Source organism: Callithrix jacchus, chromosome 9 (genome assembly GCF_049354715.1).
Source record: "Callithrix jacchus isolate 240 chromosome 9, calJac240_pri, whole genome shotgun sequence".
NCBI lineage: Eukaryota > Metazoa > Chordata > Mammalia > Primates > Cebidae > Callithrix > Callithrix jacchus.
The window spans coordinates 76,854,687-76,874,827 of record NC_133510.1 but is presented as its reverse complement, the minus strand read 5'-3'; the positions used below and the strand labels follow the sequence as shown (position 1 = coordinate 76,874,827).

General features: G+C 34.1%; 1 long non-coding RNA gene across 2 annotated transcripts in view; it reads left to right on the top strand.

The window, feature by feature from the left end:
* LOC118144460 (uncharacterized) overlaps positions 1 to 20,141 on the top strand; it is a 179,052-nt gene that overhangs the window by 42,012 nt on the left and 116,899 nt on the right. For both annotated transcript variants that reach the window (XR_013522346.1, XR_013522344.1), the window contains exons 2-3: positions 6,764 to 6,858; positions 7,166 to 7,263. This is a non-coding gene — a long non-coding RNA (uncharacterized LOC118144460). The remainder of the gene's footprint in view (positions 1 to 6,763; positions 6,859 to 7,165; positions 7,264 to 20,141) is intronic.

Below are 20,141 nucleotides of genomic sequence, written 5' to 3'. Positions count from 1 at the left end.
AACGTGTTCTTTTAACTCACAGAAGTTTCTCATTAACCACCTTCTGAAGTCTGAGTCTATCATTTCATCACACTCCTTTTCCATCCAGCTTTGTTCCCTTGCTGGTGAGGAGTTGTGATCCCTTGTAGGAGTAGAGGTGTTCTGGTTTCAGGTGTTTTCCTCCTTTTTGCACTGGTTTCTTCCCATTTTTGTGAATTTGTTCACCTGTTGTCTTTGTAGTTGCTGATTTTCAGATTAGGTCTCTGAGTGGACATCCAGTTGATGATGAAGTTATTTCTGTTTCTTATTTTTCCTTCTAACAGTCTGGCCCCTCTGCTGTAGGACAGCTGAGGTCCACTCTAGACTCTGTTTGCCTGGGGATCACCTGAAGCAGCTGCAGAACAGTAAGGGTTGCTACCAGTTTCTTCTTCTGCTATCTTTGTCCCAGAATGATGCCTGACAAATGTCAGTCTGATCAGTCCTTTGTGAGGTGATTCTGGATATACGGGCATCAGGGAGCTGCTTAAGGAGACAGACTGTCCTTTATAGGAGCACAAGTGCTGAGCTGTGAGCTCTGTTGTTCAGAGCTGCTGGGCTGGTATGTTTAAGTCTGCTGTAGCAGAACTCATAAACCCCCCTTTTTTCCCCCCGGTGCTCTATCCCAGGGAGTTATGGCTTTATTTATGAGTTTCTGTTGTGCTGATGCCTTTTCTTTTCCAGGGCTGCCCTGCCCAGCAAGGAGGCAGCCTAGTCACCGTCTGCCTGCAGAGGCTTTGCTGAGCTGCTGTGGGCTTTGCCCTACTGCCATGTGAACTTCCCTGTGAACTTACCTGCAGTCCTGTTTATATGGGTGTTGTTAGAACTGCCTCGGCAATGGTGGTCCACCTTTGTAATGGCGGACTCTCTCTGTAGTGGTGGGTTGCCTCAGCAGTGGTGGGCTGCCTCAGCAATGGCAGACTACCTCCATAGGGGTGGAGTGCCTCGGTAATGGCGGACGCCCCTCCCCAACAGAGCTGGACTGTCCCAGGTTCAGCTATGTTTGCCATAAAACTCTCAACCCAGGGTGTTTCCAATTGCTGTTGTTTTTTTTTTTCTTGTAGGGGTGGGAACCGTGCAGAGCCTGATCACCTGGCTCCCTGCCTCAGAGCCATTTTTTTTAAGTTAAACAGTTGACTCTCTCCCAGGTGTTCCAGTCGCCTGTTGAAAAGGCACTGAGATCTGTATGATTTCCCATGCTGTGACCCACTGCACTGGCTGAAACAACAGTGCTGCCCAGGAATCTCCTGGCCTGGCTCCCTGTTTCTGTCCCCTGTTTAATCAGATGAGTGGGCAACCCTGCCTTCCTGGAGCTCCAATCGCCAGCTTAAAAGGGCAACCAGACTAGGGTAGTTTGTATAGAGAACCGCCACGCTGGGGCACCGGCAAAATAGCCCCGCCAGCCAAAATAGCCACGGTGGTGACCCGTGGGGCTCCTCCACCTGGGAATCTCCTGGTCTGTGGGCAATAAATATCTGTCTGGAAATGCGGAGTCCACTCACCCTCTGTGCTTTCACTGCGAGCTGCAATCCTGAGTTGCTCCTAAACCGCTATCTTGGATCCTTCTCCCAGTTAGGACTTTTTACTGATAGTATTTAAAATTCAAATAGATTTTTTTGTGTATTAATTTGGTATCCTACAAATTTGCTGTCTTAGTTTTATTATTTTAGTTGAGTAAGATTTTCTATATACAATGTAGTCAACTACAAAAAGTTTTATTTCTTCCTTTGTAAACTGGATGCCTATTATTTCTTTTTCTTATCCAATTTACCTGCCTACAGCCTCCTTTACAATGTCGAATAGAAATGGCCAATATAAATAAATTTTTCATGTAGCTAATCTTATGGAAAAAGCTTTCAATCTTTTCTATTAAGTGAGATATTAGTTGTGGGTTTTTCACAGATGTCCTACATAAGGTTAAGAAAGTTCACTTCTATTGCATTTCATTACTTTTTTCATGAAACACATTGGATTTTGAAAAATACATTATCTTCATTTACTAGGATAATCATGTGGGGTTTGGGGTTCCTTTATGATATTTTGGTTTTTAGTTTTAGATATTAAACTAATCTTAAATTCCTGGGATAGAGCCCACCTGTTCATGATACATAATTACTTTCATATTTTGCTGAATTTGATTTACTAATATATATTGTATATATAATACTAATGTATATTATCTATACTAATATATTAGTTATAATATATAATTATAAAATATATAATAGTATATATGCTAATATGTATTATATGTATATAATACATATGTAAATATATACATTATATGTAACATAATGTAACTATTAGTAAATCTATATACTAATATAGATTATATATTATAATTACATAGTTATAATATATACTACATATACAATATATTATATATAGTATTAAATATATATTTGATTTCTTAATGTATATGTTACACATAATATGTATACTTTTCTTTTTGACAATGTCACCCATGCTGGAAAGCAGTAGTTTCATCATGGTTCACTGCAGCCTTGACCTCTGGGCCCAAGCAATTCTACCTTAGTCTCCTGAGTTGCTAGGACCACAGGTGTACTGAAATTTTGAAGTATTTTTTAATTTTTTTTGACTTGTTTTATTGTTACCTATATTTATATTATATATAAATCAGTAGTCTTTTTTGTAATGAATTTGTCTGATATTGGTAACAAGTTAATATTGATCTCAGAATGAATTGGTAAGTGTTCTCTCCTTTTCTGTTTTTTAAAATCGTTTACATAGAATTGAATTTAATTCCTTAATTTATTTATTTTTTATTTTTTATTTTTATTTATTTATTTATTTATTTTTTTAGAGACACAGTTTCGCTCTTCTTACCCAGGCTGGAGTGCAATGGTGCGATCTCGGCTCACCGCAACCTCCGCCTCCTGAGTTCAGGCAATTCTCTTGCCTCAGCCTCCTGAGTAGCTGGGATTATAGGCACATGCCACCCTGCCAGCTAATTTTTGGTATTTTTTTTTTTTGAGACGGAGTTTTCGCTCTTGTTACCCAAGCTGGAGTGCAATGGCACGATCTCAGCTCACCGCAACCTCCACCTCCTGGGTTCAGGCAATTCTCCTGCCTCAGCCTCCTCAGTAGCTGGGATTACAGGCACACACCACCGTGCCCAGCAAATTTTTTGTATTTTTAGTAGAGATGGGGTTTCACCATGTTGACCAGGATGGTCTCGATCTCTTGACCTCGTGATCCACCCGCCTCGGCCTCCCAAAGTGCTGGGATTACAGGTATGAGCCACCTTGCCTGGCCCTCCTTAATTGATTTCTAAAATTCACCAGTGAAGCCAACTAGACCTGGGATTTTCTTTGTGAAAAGTTTTAAAATCACCTACTTAATCTATTTAAAGTTCTATTCATATTTTCTTTTGAGTTGGTTTTATAGCATTTTAATTTCTAGATGTGTCAGTTTTATCTAGGTGAACTAATATGTTGGCATATATTTACCTATAATTTTACTTATAATTATTTTTATTTCTTTAAAGTCTAAAATGATATCCTTTCATTTTAAATTTTAATAATTCGAACATTCTTTTATGATAAGTCTAAAGTTTTGTCACTGTTGTTATTTCAAATAACCAACTTTAGATTTTTTTGATTTATTCTATTGTTTTCCCATGCAAAATTTAATTTATTCTGCTTAACTTTTGCTTGTTTTCTTCCTCCTGCCCGCTCAGAGTTTAATTTTTCTATTTTCTTGGGGTGGATGGTTAGGTTATTAATTTGAAATCATTCTTTCATCTTTGCCATAAGTACTTGTACTTATAAATTTTCCTGTTATCAATACTTAGAAAAATAGATCAGTGAAACATAATAGGGAGTCCAAAAATCACATTTATGATAAATGGATTAGTTTCAATGTCTCTAAAGGAATTCAGTGGAGATAGGAATGTCTTTCTCATATGAGGCGGGATAAAATAAATATGCATATGGACTAAAATGAATTTTTATGGCTCACATCAGAAACCTACACACACACACACACACACACACACACACACATACACACACACACACACAATTAGAAATAGACTACAGACTTACATAAAAAAGATACAAGCAAAGCTTTTAGGTGAAAAAAGTAGATTATTTTGAAATCTGTAGTAGATGAACATTTTTTACTCAGGACACATAAATAATGAAGGAAAATATGATAAATTAGACCTAATCAAATTTAGAAACGTATTTACATTATATGACACAAAGATATGAATAGGCAAGCTATGGTCTAGAAAAAACATTTTTAAAACACATATCTCAACAAAACATGTGTCCAGAATATATAACATCCTAAATAAAGTAAAACTAAGAATAAACACATAACAAAGGATTGGCAATCAATTTGAACAAACAATTCACAAAGGAAGCAAAATAATGGGCCAATATGCACATAAAATGTTCAATATGATGAATCGTTGGGTATATGCAAATGAATATCACATGAGACATACTCAAATGGGAAAACTACATTCTGGCAACATTAAATGTTGGCAAGGATGTGGATTAGTAACTCTTGTCTATTACTAGTGGGACCTTCTTTGATGGAACCTCTGAAAAATTATTTGGCAGATTCTTCTGAATTTAAACAAACACATATTCTATGACCTACTATTCCACTTAAAGTCATTTATTTAAGATGAATAAAAATATAAAGCCAGAAAAAGTCTTTCATAACAATTCTATTTATATTCGTTAGAATATGAAAACATTATAAGGGTTGATCAACAGGAGAATGAATAAACAAATTGTTTTCTATATATACTATGCAATGCTATTCACCATTAATAAATATCTTATTCATTAAGATAGGTGAATTACCTGGACATTATGGTGAGTGAAAGAAACTAGTCATAAAATGGTAGCTACTTCATGATTTCTGTTACATGAAAGTCTAAAAACTTCAAACTTGTTTGTGGTGGAAAAAAACAACAAATGTTGCCTTTTGGAATTAAAAGTGTAGGATACTAGGGAACATTGTATGGTGGTAGTAATGTTCTTTATTTTGATAGAGGTGTAGGTTAGATATCTGGGGTAAATTTATTAAAACTCACAAAACTGTATTCTAAAATCTCATGTATTTCATCATATGTAAATTTTGCCTAAAAAAATAAAAACCACAGACAAAATTTGAACTCTAATTAGTAGATTTTTTTATTGCAGTATGAATTTAAGAAATCTAAAATTTTTTTCTGTATCTTCTAATTTGAAAAAAATGAGTACATTGAGGTTGATTAGAGTTAAACGTTTTTACTATTGAGAAAGGGAATTATAAATATAGAAAGGGAAAAGAACAGCATTAAACAATGTGAGTCCAGATCTCAGTCTCTAAACGCTAATCTCCACTAAGAGAAATAAAAGTTCCTTGAAGTAATGACTAATTCTTATACCTTTTGGAGTTTAAAACTGTACCAAGGAGATTAAAACTAAATCAACATAAAATATTACTGAAAATAAAGTAATTGTTCTAATTTTTAATCCTCTAGGATTAGAGATAAGGGAATGTAGAGATAAAATATGGTTTCAAAGGATTTCCCTTATGCAAGGAATAGGAAAGTGCAAGTTAAATGATGGTGCCAGGTGAAGTCATTGCTGAGGTGAGAAGCACCTTGACTAGAATCATGGCAAAGTGAAAAAGAGTTTTACATTGGTAATTTTCTTTACAATTGAGCTTATCTTTTTCTTGACCCTAACAAGTCTTGATGTAGACAGAGCCTCGGATACCCTAGGAGCAAAATAAGACATAGCACTTTACTTAAATTCAGATAATTCTATTTTGACATAAAAGAGAAAAAATGCAAAATGTTAGGAAAGTTGGAAAATTTCTCTGTGTACTAGATCATTCAGCCTAGTATAAGGCACTGTGAAGTGATGATCTTTCATATCAACAAAAAGTTTTAATATATTTACATTCATCAAGATATAAAAGATTAATTTACTATTCCATATGAACATAATTAGTAGTAATTATTCAAATGTAAAATATAAATTACAGTACCACATTTATTTTAACTTTTGATACATATTAAAAAATCTATGAATAAATGTAGTTTTCAGACAGAATAAGTTAAAATTGTGAATGTTTAAAATTTTACATAAAGGAAAGTTTCTGTAAGTGACAATTTCTGTTTTTGATTCATTTTATAACTGTTTATATAATCATGAAACCTGCTAGTATCAGTCAAAGAAGAGTTTATTCATGCAACACAAATTATTTCTGGGCTACTCCATGCTTTTTCTTCTGCCATTCCTATTAGAACTAATTGGTATAATTCATGTATTACTGGGAATCCTATGAGCCTACAAATAACATTGCAATTATTACTTCAAATTTTCAAAAAACTTTATCCAATCTGACAACCTCCCACAATTCTGTATTAGTATCTAACTATATGTTGATTATCTTTATCATGATCTTAAAAGAAAACACATTTAATTGAAAGAATGTAATTATAGGTCATTAATTACTGAGATTTTTCTCAGTTAATGATTTTTCCATATGTAGTCAATAAGTGTATTGTGAATATCAGTAGAAGATACCAAAATCTTTTAGAGAGATATTAAGAATAACCCAATGAAGAAAGTTTGGTTGCTGTTAGTTTATGAAATGTTAGTACATTTATTTTTATAAATATAATTTTTCTTTCATAAGAAATCTCTATGCAAAATTTTAATCTCTACCCAAAAAGTGGTCATTTTAAATTTATCTTTGTATTTCTGGCATTTAGAACAATGTCTGGCACAGTGTACCTTATGGCCAAAATAATGGAAAGAAGAAATGGAGAAAAAGTCGGGTAAAGAGGAAAAAAAGCAGAGTACAAAGGTAGGCCTTCTGAGAACAGATAAACTAAAACTTTGTGTGTGTGTGTGTGTGTGTGTGTGTGTGTGTAAGAATTTTCGATGGAGATAGCATAAACATTCCCAGGAGTATTTGGTAAATATGCTTTAATTCAAGATAAAAACAAGAACAGTGTGATTTTCAGGCTTCATCTGATGTTAGGTGAGTAGATGGACAAAGTTCTTTGTTTTTGTAGTTTAGTATTAATTTAAAGACAATTTGTAAGATATGAAAGATCCAGGGGCTTCAGAAAGTTGGAAGGTCAATGAACTGTCATTGTTTTCTTTTTCAGAATCTTCTTAGCTGTTCTTGGAAGGCACTCAAATATACCAGTCTAGAGTGTCAGTTTGGAAACCAGCTCACCTCCATCATTTCCAGATGCTTGACACTGTGAGTTAAGATTTAGTGTTTCTCTTTCAGCATGGGTAAAATGGAAACAATCTACATCCACATGCAAATTATCATTGGATTGTCAAATTGTTTTTAGTTTTTACCAATATATTTGGCATATAGGTTGTCATTTTTTCCAGAATTAGAAAAAGCTGTTCTAAAATTCATAAAGGGCCAAAGATAATCTTGAAAAACCAAAGCAATTCTAAGCAAAAAGAACAAAGCTGGAGGCATCACATTGCCTGACTTCAAACTATACTACAAGGCTACACTAACCAAAATAGCATGGTCTTGGTGCAAAAACAAACACACAGACCAATGGAACAGAAAACAGTACAGAAATTAAGCTACATACCTAAAACTATCTGATCTTCAACACAGTTGGCAAAAATAAGCAATGGGGAGATGACTGCCTATTCAATAAATGATGCTGGGATAGCTGGCTAGCCATATGCAGAAGCATGAAACTGGACCTATACCTTTGACCATATACAAAAGTTAACTCAAGATGGATTAAAAATTTAAATGTAAGACCTCAAACTCTAACAAACCTAGGAAACACCATTCTGGTCACTGGCCTCAGGAAAGAATTTATGGCTAAGTCCTCAAAAGCAATTGCAACAAAAACAAAATTTGACAAGTGGGACTACTGCACAGCAAGATAAACTATCAACACAGTAAACAGACAGCGACAGAATGGGATAAAATATTTGCAAACTATGTAACTAATAAAGATCTAATATCTAGAATCTGTAAGGAACTTGGACAAATCAATAAGCAAAAAACAAATAACCTCATTAAAAAATGAGCAAAAGACATAAACAGACCCTTCTCAAAATACTTACAAGTGGCCAAAAAGCATATGAAAAAATGTTCAACCTTACCAATTATTATATTAATGCAAATCAAAATCAGAATAAGATATCATCTCACACCAATCAGGATGGTTTTTGTTAAAAGGTTAAGAAAAATAATGAATGTTGGTGAGGCTCAGAGAAAAGGGAACACTTAAACACTGGGATAATGTAAATTAGTCCAGCCAGTATGGAGAGCAGTTTGGGGATTTCTCAGAGAACTGAGACTTGGACTACCCATTCAACTGAGCCATCCCACTACTGGGTATATATCCAAAGGAAAATAAACTGTTCTCCTGAAAGGACACAGGAACGTGTATATTCATTGCAGCACTATTCACAATAGCAAAAACCTGGAATCAACCTAAGTAACCATCAACAGTGGATTAGATAAAGAAAATGTGGTGTATGTATACACTATGGAATACTACACAGTCATAAACAAGAATGAAATCATGTCCCTTGCAGCAACATGGATACAACTGGAGGCCATTATGCTAAGTGAACCAACACAGAAACAGAAAACCAAAGACCACGTATTCTCACTGGGAGCCCAACACTGGGTACACATGGACCAAAAGATAGGAATAAGAGACAATAGACTACTAGTTGGGGGGTGGGGAGGGCTGAATAACTACCTATTAGGTAATATGCTCACTACCTGGGAGACAGGTTTAATCATACCCCAAACCTCAGCATCATGTGATAAATCCTTTTCACAAACCTGCACATGTACCCTCTGTTTCTAAAATAAAAGTTGAAAAAAAATAAACAATGTCTCCTTGAGATACTTATTTATATTCACTTGAAGCCAATGAGATGAAGTACCTCCTCATTTGTTGTTGTCAATTTCATCTTTTATGAAACTCCCATTGGGGTCCTTTGTCTATTTCCATCTAGTTGTTTTCTTACATTTTGATTCAAATATCTGCTTTTTCTTGAGGTTTAAGAGTTCATCACTCAGCTTAATTATTTTAAAAATTAGTTGATCTACTTTTAAAGTACCATTATCACAAATATTTTGCCACTTGAGCTCTAAATAGTTCCCATATTCTATAATAATTTTCTTGTTAGTCTATATAATATTGAAAAATAAACTTTTAAGCTATCTTTTCACTGTTGGATTATAGTTTGTGTTATCAGAAAACATGGTTTGTATAATACATATTCTGTGGAATCCATGGATGCTTCCTTTACTGATTAGAAAATAGAGACATTTGGTAAATACTTCATGTGTGTTTGATGAGAATGCATTTACCCTATTTTAGGGGTGCAGACTACTTCCCATTTTTTTTTTAATTAAGCTAGTTAATTGGTTCTTCAGTCTTCTGAGCCAGGCATAGTGGCTCTTGTGTGTAATTCCAGGACTTTGTGAGGCCAATGTCTTCGAATATTTTGATCAATTTCCAATCCACTCCCTTCAATTCTATCTTTTAATTACTGCTATTTAGTATTTCTTGTTTTTTGTACAAGGTTAAAATATTACAAATATTTCATTCAAGTAAATTAATGAAAATGTTTTACTGAAATGTTGCTCACCATTTCCCACTGTGTGTGTGTATTTTTTTTTGAGATGGAGTCTTGCTTTGTTACCCGGGCTGGAGTGCAGCTGCGTGATCTTGGCTCACTGCACTTCCGCCTTGGAGTTTCAAGCGATTCTTCTGTCTCCGCCTCCCAAGTAGCTGGGACTACACATGAACACCACCATGCCCAGGTAAATTTTGTGTTTTTTTTTAAGTATAGACAGGGTTTCAGCATGTTGGCCACGGTTTTCTCAAACTCCTGACCTCAAGTGATCCTCCCGCCTGAGGCCTCCTGAAGTGCTGGGATTACAGGCCTGAGCCACCAGCACCTGGCCTTACTATTTTTTCTTGCATCTCACTTCTTCTCTGAGAAAATTTTTGGTTCATCAGAAGAACAAATTTTAATGTTTTTTTTTTCAATGATGATCTGTGGGTTGAGTACTCATATATTTACTTTTATCTCAGTATTGGAGAAAAACTATAAATATATTAATAATTTATATAAAATGTATATAATTGTATATAATTTTACCAGGATATAGAATACTAGACATTTTCCCCTGTACTTTAAAATAACTATTTACTTTTGCTCAGTGGTTGTGGATGACAAGATTGCTGTCAAATTGTCACTTTCTTACATAGGTATTTGTATGTTCCTCTCTGGTAGCTTCTAAGGTTTTCAGTTTTTTCTTGATGTTATAAAACTTTATAGTGACATATACATGTGTGACTTTATTTTTGCTTATCTTGCTTGGAATTAGATGCAATTTTGTCAGTCTAAGGCCCATGTCTTTTCAGTCCATAAAACTCCAATTTATCTAATTTTTTGTCTCTGCTATTTCTTCTAGTCTCTAATTCTGAGTCTTCATTCAGGTATGTTTGGGTGATTTTTAATTTATTATTTTTATTTCCTAACTTATTTTTTTATATTGTTCATGTCATTAATGTTTGTGCTGCATTGTATCAATTTCTGAGTATATAGTTTTGATTATTTCTCTCTTTACATGGAGTCATTATAACATGTACCATTTATGAGTTTTCTATTTTTATTTTAATATCTACTTTATCTCCCCAAATTAATTTTTTACTTTTCATTGATTTAAATCTACATGTATTTGTTTATAACTTTTTTGATTATTAAAGGAATATTATTTTCTTTTTAAGTAGTTAAAATATATTGGCTTTAAATTATTTTTAGAAGATTATTCTAATATATGTCTTTTCACAGATGAAAAGACTAATTCTTTTCACAGATGAAAAGCTAATTCTCCCAATAGATGATTATCTCATGACATAGCTTTTCTCATTTGTTTGAAACTTCTTTTTTTAAAGCTTATTTTGAAAAAGAGAGTCTGGGTATAGATGTCTATGTTGGTAACTGTTGGACTCCTTGGATCCCACCTGAGTTCCCAGTCAGAACCAGATTTTGCATTGGTAGCCCAGGCTCATTTTCTTATAAATAAAATTCATATCATTTGCTGGAACCATTGAGTAGTTTGATGTAGGACGTGATTAAGGGTTTTCTCTAATTCTTGAGAGCTATTTAATAAGCTTGTAGGTAGAGACCACAGGCAGCATATGATAAGATGTATTTTAGTCTCTGATCATGAGGACGAGATTCTTACAGTATCCCTGGACCGTGAATTCAAGGGCTATTCCTTGAACTTATTTTTTAAATAATTCTCTAGTGCATCTATCTGTTTCTGATCTGTATTAGGGCTCTCTAGAGGGGCAGAACTAATAGGATATATGTATATATAAAAGGGAGATTATTAAGGATAATTGATTTACACAATCACAAGGTAAAATCCAATGACAGGCCAAGCTGTCAGTAAGTTGGGCAGCAAGGAAGCCAGTGGTAGATCAGTCTGAGTCCCAAAACCTTAAAAGTAGGGATGCCGACAGTATAACCGTTAGTCTGTGGCCAAAGACCCAAGAACTCCTGGCAAACCACTGGTATAATTTCAACAGTCTAAAAGCTGAAGAACTAGGTATCTGATATTCAAGAGCAGGAAGCATCCAGCATGGGAGAAAGATGAAGGCTGGAACACTCGGCAAATCTTCTCTTCCATTTTCTGCTTGCTTTATTCTAGTAGCACTGGCAGCTGATTAGATGGTGCCTACCCAGATTGAGGGTGAGTCTGCCTCCCACAGTCCACTGACTCAAATGTTAATCTCCTTTGGCAACATGGGACATACCCAGGAACAATACTTTAAATCCTTCAATCCAAACAAGTTGGCAATATTAATCATCACATGATCCAAAATTTTGACTCTTGCTCTGAGGCTTTGACCTTCTCTTATTGCTGGTCTGTTTTTCTTTTCTCTGAGATATTTATTTTGATGTTGAGGTTTGCTATGTTGTATATGCTTCATTGTGTATTGATGGAAAGGAGCGGTAAATTTCCGCATCAACCAAAAGGGTATATTTTGCAAATGCCTATATGTTTACTTTTTAAAAAGACTTATTCGAAGCAGTTTAAAGGAATGTATCCCAGAGTGTGTTTTTGGCTGCTGTTAGATGAAGTAGTCTATAGATGTTAATTATATACAGTTAATGGATAATATTGAGTAGTTCAACTATGTCCATACTGATTTTCTGCTTGCTGGATCTGTCTATCTCTGATAGACTGGTGTTGAAGTCTCCAACTATGATAGTAGTTTTTTTTTTTTTTTTTTAGACAGAGTCTTACTCTGTCACCCAAGCTGGAGTGCAGTGGCACTATCTCGGCTCACTGCAACCTCCACCTCCCATGTTCAAGTGACACTCCTGCTTTAGCCTCCCAAGAAGCTGGGATTACAGGCACCTGCCACCTGTAATCTGGCTAGTTTTTGTATTTTCAATAGAGATGGGATTTCAACACGTTGGCCAGGCTGGTCTCAAACTCCTGACTTCTGGCAGTCTGCCTGCCTTGGTCTCCCAAAGTGCTGCGATTACAGGTGTGAGCCACTGTGCCCAGAAGATGGATTTTTAATTTTTTTTCTTACAGTTCAATCATTGTTGGCCTCAAATAGTTAGATGCTTTCTTGTTAGCACATACACATTAAGGATTGTTACATCTTTTTGGAGAATAGACCCCTTTATTATTATGTAATGGCCTTTAAAAAGTCCCTGGTAGCTTCCATTGTTTCAAAGTCTGTTCTGTCTGAAATTAATATAACTACTGCTTTATTTTGATTAGTGTTAGCACGATGCATTTTTCTCCTTCTCTTTACTTTTAATATATATGTGTTTTATATTTGAAGTGGGTTTCTTGTAGGAGTTGGATCCTGTTCTAGATCCACTCTGACAATCTTTGCCATTTGTTGGTGTATTTATGCTACTGAGGTGTAAAGTGATTATTGCTGCAGTTATATTAATTTCTACCAATAAATAGAATATCGTTACAACTATAGAATGAACTAAAACAAATATAACTATAACAAAGTGAATAAACTCTATTCTATTTGTATTTTGTAGTTTGTAACTATATTCTATTTATTGTACTTTTTCTTTGTTTCTAGTTTTGTCTTCTCTTTTTTCTTTCCTTTACACTTTTAATTGAGCATCTCATATGATTTCATTTCTCTGTTTTCTCAGAATATTAGTTACACTTTTTAAAAGCTTTTTTAGTGGTTCCCTAGAGTTTGCAATATGCATTTACAGCTAATGTAAATCTACTTTCAAATGATGACATACCATTTTACAAGTATTGCAGGTACTGTACAGTAACAAAATAATCTGAATCCTTCTCTCCTACCTTGGTACTATCTCCCATGGAAGTTTCTATCCATGAAGTAGTCTATAGTTGTTAATTACATACAGTTAATGGATAATGTTGAGTTCAACTATTACAGACGTCTAATTCTCTGTCTCTGTAATTCTGAGGGAAGCAGTCTGCCCAGTCACTTCACTTCTCCATTGGACCTAAAAAGTGTTGGTTTTCCAGTTTGTTCAGGCTTTTACTTGTTATGATCAAGTGATGACTTCCAAACTACTCATGTGACAGACCAGAAATAGAAGTCCTATATGCTTAATTTTAAAATTTTAATTGCTTAATTTAAAGCTTTAAAATATGCTTAATTTTAAAAATCTACTAGAATTTTTATTTTTATTCTTTTATTCTCCACATACATATTGTATGTTGATTGTGTGCCAGGCACTATGTTAAGTACGATGATGGAAGACAAAAAATGTTTGTAGCTAACTTGAAGGGATATGGTTATTTGTTACATAAATATGTATTGTTAATAAACACTGATTATCTTTCAATAGATATGTCCAGAATGAGATCACAGATGAGTCATTGCATTTCTAAATAGGCATAAAATAGTTTATAAGCTAGTCTTTAAAAAGAAGTTTCAAGTACATACAATTGATCTCATGAATTAATCGATGGTACAACAGAGTTATACCCTTTTAATTTATATTTTGAATCATGTTTAAGACTTTATGTGATTATAGTGAATAACAGAAAATCTAACTCTCATATTTTGATCTAACAACATTCTGTCTAATCTGTTAATCGTGTTAGTTATATTACAATGCCCAAATCTCATGGTAACCATTAAAATCCCAATTATTCACCTGACAACTTTGATACTGCTTGGCCTTTGATAGATGCAAATTTTAGAATTAACATGGAATATAGATTTTTTTGAAAATCAAAGGGAAACTGAAATGCTTGCTTAGTGTTTTAACAGGTTTTTATTATCTGATATAGATAATATTTATTCAAGTCCCAATATGACTCCTTTCCTATATGTATAATAACATATACTTAATTATAAGTTATTTTACATATAAAAGTCATCGATGTAGAATATAATGTTTAAATAGTTAAGAAACTTTTTTCTTTATTTTTAATATAATTTTTTCCTGTCCAAATCTACAACTACAGAACTGTTCGCTTGCCATTTTATACCCATTATAGAGGTTTAGCAGAGGTTCATGTGAATTTCTTTTTAATAAAGTCCTCCCCAAATAAACATACATTCTCAAGTAATGATAAGAAATGAGAAACTTGTGTCTCTCATCTCAATAACTTTGCCATATCTTTTATTTTCACTTTTTCATAATGAAGTGATCACATTAGGTGCAGTTTTCTCTTGGAAGGTAAACTGTCTCTTTATGTATTATTCTTTCACAAAAATAAATGTATATACATTTAATTATTCCTGTGTCTTAGTATTTGATCAAAATCAATGAAAATAGAAAAACAAGGTATCTAAAAGTGGTATTGTATTGCAAGTGAATTTTCTAAAGTAGAACATTCTCTCCTTAGATATAACATATTCCTCTTTTTCTGCTCTAGATTACTTCTGCAAAATGCTTGGCTGATTTCTTTTATCTTCAGTGGTACTATTCATTTCTCTAATTTTAATGTATGATAGGTAGGTGAGATTGGAAAGATAGAAAATGCCAGTCTCAAAAATGGCTAGACATCTCAAGTCAAAAACATTATGAGCATTTTAAATAATACAAAGATGAGTTGGAGTAAAAAAATACAGATTAGAATATTTGACACAACATTTACTTTTAGGTGTAGCAATCATTAACTAATAGTATTAATCGAAGGTATATAGTATCAGAATAGAAAGCAGAGTGCATTTTGTCAATTAACAAGGAATAGATTCTAAAGCTCCAGTCAGTTATCTATTTAAATATATTTTTATCTTTGTTCATATCTTATGGCTCTTGTTCAAAGAACCCAAGATTACATTCAGATCTCATAGCAAGTACTGATGTTGTGAAGCCTAGATGACACCAGTAGGCCGGATTATATACAGTAAAAATATATTATGTGCCAATATTTTTTTCTAAATTTATGATTTTTTAGTGTAATTATTGTGGCTTATTCTCAATAATTGACAAACAAATTTTAAGCCTCAAAATATTCTTATATTGTTTAGTAATATGAGTAAATAAGCTACAATTACATAGGTAGTATTTATTTTTAATTAAAATAATTCATCCATTAATTTATTCCAGTTCAGTGGTGAATGGAAAACTGTTAAAAGTCTAATATTAATTGTAGCTTATCCAGAGTTAAATAAATTCAACACAATCTACATAGAGCATAGTTTTAATAAAAGTTACTTATCTGGTGATTGAAACATAAGTGGTCTGAGTTAACAATATTTTACTCCTAGACCCTGAAGACTCTTGAGGTTTGTAAAACTTAGAGAAGAAAAAAAAGATTTGTGGGGAAATAATCTATATTTTTCAAAAGATATATGTTATATAATATTCAGGACTCTTTTTTCAAATGCTTTTATTATTCCTGCAACAAAATTTTATTGACTGATTGATATGCACAAAATATACTCTAGTTGCTGAAGATACCAAATGAACAAACTTTGATCCATACCCTTAAGGAATTAAGAGACTGATAATAGAAAATGAGTAATTACAAGGTTATTGTGTAAATGCTGAAAGATTGTGAATGTTAAGATGGAGAGGCAAAAATTCATCAGGTTCACCTTGGTATAGTTGAGATGGAACTAAAGATGTCACAAGGGATTATTACAGAGCTTCAGATACAGCATGGTATCATGAAATGAACTTCTTGTTTTTGAAGATTTTACATATTTTAGGTCTACAAAAAGTTTATGATGATCTCTTTGTTTGATTTTTATGTTTTGCTCCTAAGGCTGTTAAGGACATAGAAATTATGCTAGCAATTCCACAAGACATAAAAATAGTGTATAAAAATTATTCCTATTTTTTCTTTTCCACAGTGAAACTACTCTATATATGACATGCTGATATTTGGGAAACCAGATATTAATAAATAATATTTCAAAAGAGAAAGATTCATTACTAATTGCTTAGTTACACTTTGTTTTCCTCTTCACTGGTACCAAAAGTTCAGTATAAACATTAAAAAGTTTGTTTCAATGTGTAAATTCTTCTTTTGGTTGTGCATTTAGCAGGGGTGGGAATGCACACTTTCCAACAATTTTCAATTACTAAAACAACAGATCTCTGAACATTTTATAGGTAGACTCTAATCATGTGTACCATTCTTTGTTCTAGCCCAGTTAATTAAATTTCAAAGATTGTCTCAAACTGATTAGATTATAATTTTGATGTTCAGTTTTGCTGAGTAATATCTTTTTGTGAATTAATTCTCTAGGAACTAATTGAAACAATGAAAGTATTGTGGATAACATCTTTACTTCCTTGATTACATAAATTTTTTATATAAGTAAATTGCATATAAAAACATTACTTTCTATTTTCAAAATGATAATAAAGTCAGGGTAACTATCACTGCTAGGTAAGATATTAGTCTATATTTGACTTTTTCAAACTAAGCAAGTGAAGCCTAATAAGTGTCCATGCATTGTGTAAAATTTTCCTTTTAAAGATTAACTAGCTGTCTTTTATCTGGTACATGTTTATAAACTAAAAGAAATTTATTTTTCATGACATGATTTATTTATTCAGTTGTGATTACCTGTAATTTGCGGATTAGGAAAATGGGGAGCCATATTGACATGGATTCTGAGGCAAAGTCAGAAACTGGGTTGGGGATGGAGGCAGGAGTGGGATTGCTATAATTAAATAATAGTATCAATGATTTAAGAAATGGAAGAGGGCCAGGAACAGTGGCTCCTGCCTGTAATCTCAGCTACTCTGGAGGCTGAGGCAGGAGGATCACTTGAGTCTAGAAGATGGAGGCCACAGGGAGCTACCATCACACCACTGCATTCCAACCTGGGTGACAGAGCGATTCACTGTCTCATTCTATTCTATTTGTTTGCTGGGGTGATGATGTGCAACTTGAGTTCCCTAATATGTGGGGTTAGGGTAGTGTAAAGGTTCCAGCAAGAAACAGGCACCTTCTCTTCCAGTGGGCATGTTGGCCATCTAGCTCTAAGACACCCAAAGAGGTTAGGAACAACTACAAAATAGCTTCAAATGCTTGGCTCAGGAGTACTTCCATACAAAAAGAAACATCAATTTTTGCTATTTAAATGATAGCTAAAATTACTCAGTTAATTGTTCTTTATCCATATAATTTTAAAACTTATTTGTTCACATTAGGGGTTATTTAACTGGTGTTAGTTTAAAAATGGTAAAATTTAAAATGTAAGTGCCTTTGAATTTTCTCTAAATAATTATGTTTGTCCCTTATCAAGGTCAGTATATACTGGTAGTTCTTAAACTTTATTGTGTACAGGAATCACCTGTTTGATATATATGCCTGATTGTTGTGCGTAACCCATAATTACTGATTAGAATAACAGAGGTATGGTCTAGGCATCTGCTTTGTGATAACATCCACAGGACATTCCAATTCAGGTTATGGGAGAACACACCAGGCTGGTTACTAAAAGCACCTCAACTTGTGCTCTTAATTGCAATCCACCCATTTAGAAGTCTCATGAGTCACACAAAGAAAAAATATCTTCAGCATGAATCATCTTGTGCATTAAAGATTTTAAATTTAAATCTTTGTCCTTTCTTATTGTGATCCCGGTAATCTACAGTCACTTTCATCAGTCTATTTTCTAGCTAACATCTGTGTGAAAAGCATCTTCCCACACTAGCAGCCTGTGTGCCAGCCAGTCACAGAATTACCAAGTTTGGGATGCTATTCTTATATAATTGCTGCCTGTGAAAGTTGGTACTGCTGTGCATAATGCTAGCTCATTAGTTATGAGTTAGAATGGAGCTTGAGGATCAAAACAAGAAACTCTTCATTTCCTTCAGTTCAGCCAGGTACTCTCTTGGTCTCCTCATATAGGTGGTTGATACTGATGAAAATCAGGTGAGCTTACTAACACAGGGCACATCATGTGCTAGCAGCAGGTCATCTGCTATTCTTTATCCACCTCAGCTCCATGAGACTGCCAGCTGCAGAGCAAATGTAGTGCAGCCCCCTTGCCTAGAAGAACTGATTTCTACCAAGTGGGAAATTGAAGAAGATTGTGTGATTCCAGTCAATTTCACTCACAATGGGTAAGAAGCACCTGTGCACAAGCTGGTGCTGCACTTCCCGAAACAGCTGGTGCTCTTTACCTTGAGCCTAGTCAAGATGCAGGGAGAAAAATGGAGCGAAGAAGGAACAGGGGGAAAAAATATGCAAGCCTCTCTTATTTTCTAACTTCTCACATCAAGAATTTATCTTTTTCCTCTGATTAAGATATTACAGGATTCACATGTGGTCATAGTTTTCCTAAGGTAAATGCAACTCCCAAATCATTCATAAAGTTCTAAATAATACAGGATTTATATGTGGTATACCACATAAGCAGACACAGGTTGGCTTGATTTTTGCTTGCTTGTTGGTTTTTGTCTAAAATTTGTTTGCTTTCAAAATGGCAGGCCACTAAGAAACCATGCATTTCTGTAAAGAATATAGATAGATAAGCATTTACTTAAATGAAACCACTTTTAAATATTTGTGGATTTGTCTAACAAAATTATTTTCCCTCAGATTTAAAACAAGAAGGATATACAAATGAAGAAGTATGGTCTCTGCAATTCTCTGTTAGTCTTCCACAGCTTCTCCATCCTACACACTTATCTGCACACAGAGCTCACCAATTTTCCAGAGTCTCAGGAAGGAACGTGTCCCTACATCCCCTCCCTCCTTACATCACTTCTGCACCTGCATCTTTATTTTTGATACCTACACTACAAATATGCTGAAATCTTTCTTGTTAATGTACACACACCCTTACCCTAGATTCCCTAGATTTCTCTCCCCAATTACAGTATTTCTCTTTCTCTCTCTCTCTTCCAATTTTGCAACTAAATTTATTTATAGTCTTGGTATGGTGCCTTTGTCATCATTTTTCATTCATTTCTTTATTTGGTAACATCTGCATATTTACCTCTGACTGTATTACATTTACTTTGGAAAAGGTTACCAGTGAATTCTGTATTTCCTAGAACAATGGGAATTTCATCCTCCACCTCCACCTCACTGTATTCAATATTGTTCACCATATGTTTTGCCTTACAGTAATTTTTCCACTTGGATTTGTAACTCTGCTTCCCCTTCCATTTACACATTAGTATTCCCTCTTTTTCCTCAACTCTCTTTTTTTAATTAATTGAATACTGATATTTCTTGGAGTCCTTAACTCTTCCCTCTCTATAATCACTCTCACAGTTCTTTCTGTGTTATGTTGTTGACTATAAATATACTACAGATATCAAACTCCCCGTCCACAGAATACCAGCCTGAGCCTGTACCGTTTCAAATTTTCACCTCATTACAAATACATTTTGTCGTCTTAGTCTATTTGAGCTTCTATCACAAAATACCACAAACTGTGGTGCTTACAAAAAAAAAATACAGAAATTTAGTTTTCATTGTTCTGGAGACTGGAAGTCCAAGATCCAGTCACTGGCAGATTCAGTGTCTAATGAGGGGCTGCTTCCCCAGAAGTGTTGCCTTCTCACTGAGGGGAGGAGCAAATGAGCAATGAGCTCTCTGGGGCCTCTTTTATAAGGGTAGTAATCTCATTCATCAGGGCTTCCTTGTCTCAATGACCTAACCAC